Raw genomic sequence first — 3,913 nt, 5'->3', positions numbered from 1 at the left:
ACCCAGGCTTAATAAAAAAGGCATCAAGCATTGAAAGCACAAGTGTTTCACTTCATATAGACTCTTGCTAAGAAAACACAGCAAGAAGAGAGATATATTAAGTTTTGGGATGTGGGATGATATCGTTAAAGGCACAGTTTGACATTTTGTGAAATGCACTTGTTAATTTTCTTGCTTTGCTTTTTAACTTTTGTTCCTTGTCATAGCTTTGACAAAAGTGCCTCAAACATCTCTACACCATCAGGGTGGGAGGCTGTGGATTTTGCATTGAGAGGGAAAAAGTTAAACTCTGGTAGATTGCGAATGAGCCGTTCACCAAATTGTTGAAATAGTGGAGTGTCTTTGGGGACTGCTTATTCAATTATTCCTTTCATGTAAAGTTCCTCTGCAATGATGAATATTTTGTTTAAGATTAACTTAAAAAACTTAAAACTGGGGCTGAAACTACATCGAGATCAGTCCTTGTGCCTTGCCCAACACCACTGCTTACACTATGGCTAACAGATGAAAGCACAGTGCATATCAAGACCTCTAGTGAAGGGGACATCATGTTTAGTTCTCAGTCTGACCCAGACTGAGATGACAGGAAGAGTCTGTTGGTTAGCACAGCTAGCATCTTGTATTTGTTAGTGCTGTTTGTTATCTTGCAACAGCCAGTGGCTGACACAGTGGTAGTTGCTCTAATGCAAACTCTTGTTGGATTTTGCCCACTATCCTCCTCCTGTTGAGTTGATGGGATTGGCTCCCTAGGTTATATGGTCGGTCTTAAATCTGTCACTGCAGTTCCAAGGTAGAAATGTGCAGTCATGTTGATATGGAGTTGTTGTGTGCGTATTTTACACATTGTATTTCTTGGTCAAGGTTAAAAACTTGATTTTCATCAAAGGGGGGCTTTAACTTTTGAGGAGAAAGAAATTAAAGTTCTGTTACGGCCGAAAGGGGTTTGGCCTTGCTTGTCTCTCTCCTCCACCCAGGCCCTGGTCAGGGAGCGAGATCCATCATCCACCTGACCTGGGCTTGAAGCTAAAAGCCCTGCAGCTGGCACCAGAAGACAAGGGCCTGCCTCTCAGCTCGGGTTTTGTTTGACTTAGTTGATGTCCTGTCTTGATCGTTTCACCCTTATGTTCATTGAACCTTTTACCCATTTGATTAGTGTCTTTATGTGGGTGTTTTAGGGGTTGTTGTTGGTACGTTCTTATGCCCCTTAGGGCTAACAAAGCTGGGGCGTAACAGGTATATTTCCCAAATCTGTTTATACTTTGACTCATCCATCCATCCATCCATCCATCCATCCATCCATCCATCCATCCATCCATCCATCCATCCATCCATCCATCCATCCATCCATCCATCCATCCATCCATCCATCCATCCATCACTCATGCTCTAGCATACTATGTTAATGCAGTTTTTCTGGCTAACTCTTATTCAGCCTGTAGCAGCTGTGTGGGCAGCTCGTAGCCACATTCAAGAAGAGCTAGCTGTCATCAGACACTGCTAAACCTAAACACTAGCAGCCACAGACCCTATTCCCTCTTACCCTGTTACTACATTCATACTGACTTCCCACACCAACATTAAACAAGCACACATGTTCTTGCTCCGTCAGTGCGGCGCTCAGAAATATTTTTTTCATATCTTCCCACCTAGCTCTGCCTCTCATGTCATCCACACCCCAGATCTTTCATCTTCTGATTCTTCTACTTCTTGTGCTGTCTCTGCAGCGGATGTCTCTGTCAAATGCACACATGGCAAGTAGGCCAACATCAGTTAAACACACTCAAACGTGAAGCGCTGTAAATTTATTAGGCTTTGATCCAGGGAGTTCATGTGTGACAAAATGTGTTTGTGAGGAGGGAAATCTAAACCTGGCAGGAGTAAAGGGATGGATCAACAAGATCAAGCGATGTGGGGCGAGAACATTCATTTCAGATGGCCTGGGCCGTGACAGAATTGGTCCTGCATGCTGTTTTCCACCGAGTGCCGGTGTCATGTTCGCAGGTTCCATGTGTTGTAAAGTTGGAGTGGTTTTGGCACGAGGGGCGACGCCAGCTCCTGTTCTGAGGGTGAACCCCATCCTGCCCAACGCATGGTGGGCTAAGGAGCGATGTAGAGCTAGGCGAAGGAGTGAAAGTGTTGACAATGCTGAAGCTGGAAACCTAACCCAGCCCTGACACTGAATACTCCGTCTGCCACTTCATGTCCCCCTTCACAGACATCAACCCCGCCCATAGCTGTCTGTCTTTTTGTCTTAAAACCATTTCTTTTTGTTTGTCACCTAACTGATGTATTCACTTAGAGGATAATAGAAATGAAAATTCAGTCAAAATTTGTAATTGATTTCTACTTTCTTCTGTGGTTTACTTTTTTCTCTCCAATGGAGTCTAGTCAATAGTGAAATTATTTGAGCATTAGCAAGGTGCTGAAATTATATTTTATTTCCTATGTTTTAAAATTATATAAAATAATATTTAATGTCTCAAAAATGGTTTGAGCGCAGTTTTTTGATTTTGTGTACAAACTAATTAAAATAGTTTATTTATATACCTGGATACTGCTCTTTCCGAACCTCCATCCCCTCCACAAGAATTGTGCACTTATGGGAAGTGCTGTTGCATATTTGTTTGTCGGTATGTGGAGAAGTTACCTCAGTTTCATACAAGGCTCCTGCTTGTAGCAGACTGCACAATTTTTGCTTCCTCTGTCTTAGTCACTGTGCTTCACTCAGCAGATTTCACCGTCATAAAACTGCACAAATGTTATATAACCTTGACTCAATGAATCATAAAATGTCATAGCATAATATTTGCTCTTGGCAGAAAAGTGCCTCAAATTTCTGTGGCCTCCCTAAGTTCAATGTGCCCATTTGCACATGTTTTGCTCACTGTTGCTAGCTGGTCTGAGTCATTATAGAGGCTGGATAGAGCCAGACAGACAGATTGACAGACAGACAGGTGGACGTGACATAGCACTGGAAAGGGAAATATGACTCCACAGTCATCACTTCATGTGCTCCTCATTCCTGTCCGCACAGAATTATTGTCCCTCAGAGGGAGAGAGGAGACAGGTGGGTTCATGGATATGACACCCACAGAGATTCATGTAGTAAACACACTATCAGACAGCCTAACGGTGCTGTTAAATGGCAGCAGGCAGGAGCAGAGAGTTCAGATCTAATCATTCAGACAAAAAGACACTGGAGAAGTCTGTGAATGGTAACCAGCTGCAGTGGGCGCTGTTCTGTCACCAACACTCAGAGACTCAGACTTCCCTGTTTAACACCTGAACACTGCCGGATGGCGCTCTGGATTCTGATACCTGCTTATAATGATGATGATGGTTGTAAAGGTTGAAATGGTGGCAAGGATTTGTGTTTACTGGTACTGTAAACAGCTGATAAGCGGCAGGCAGGGCTGGCATCTTATTCTGCAGTAGCTGCAAATTGCTGTTCACAGTATCAAAATCTGATAAGGTGTGAAATGTAACACTTGGTAGCATGGTTAGATGTCTTTGTTTCTGTGCAGAAGTTTGCATTAACTGAATATTATAGCTTTCAACCTGCATTTTGACCCCCAGCTGTCATCCTGCTTATGAAAAACATGGAATAAATGACAAGATAAAAGTAACTGAGTTTTAGATTCAACCCCTTGTCTGTCCATCAAAAAGAATAAGACAGAGGTGGTCACATGGAAGATACAGGGAACAACAGACAAAAGTGATTTTACTTTTACTACTTTTAAAGCTGCATGATAAAAACAGAGGTCTGAGTTTATGTGTAACTGAAAATTTCCGCATCATGGTTGGAACTGCAGACAATAACTACCACACAGTTCAGACATGCTGCTTTACTTTTCCTTTTCACACAATGCACAGTACTGTAAGTCTCCCAAGTCTAAATGATGATATACTCAAT

The sequence above is a fragment of the Trachurus japonicus genome, chromosome 4, assembly GCF_045865225.1.
Source record: "Trachurus japonicus isolate A0001 chromosome 4, Traja_1.0".
Lineage (NCBI taxonomy): Eukaryota > Metazoa > Chordata > Actinopteri > Carangiformes > Carangidae > Trachurus > Trachurus japonicus.
Note: the sequence above shows the minus strand (reverse complement) of the source record.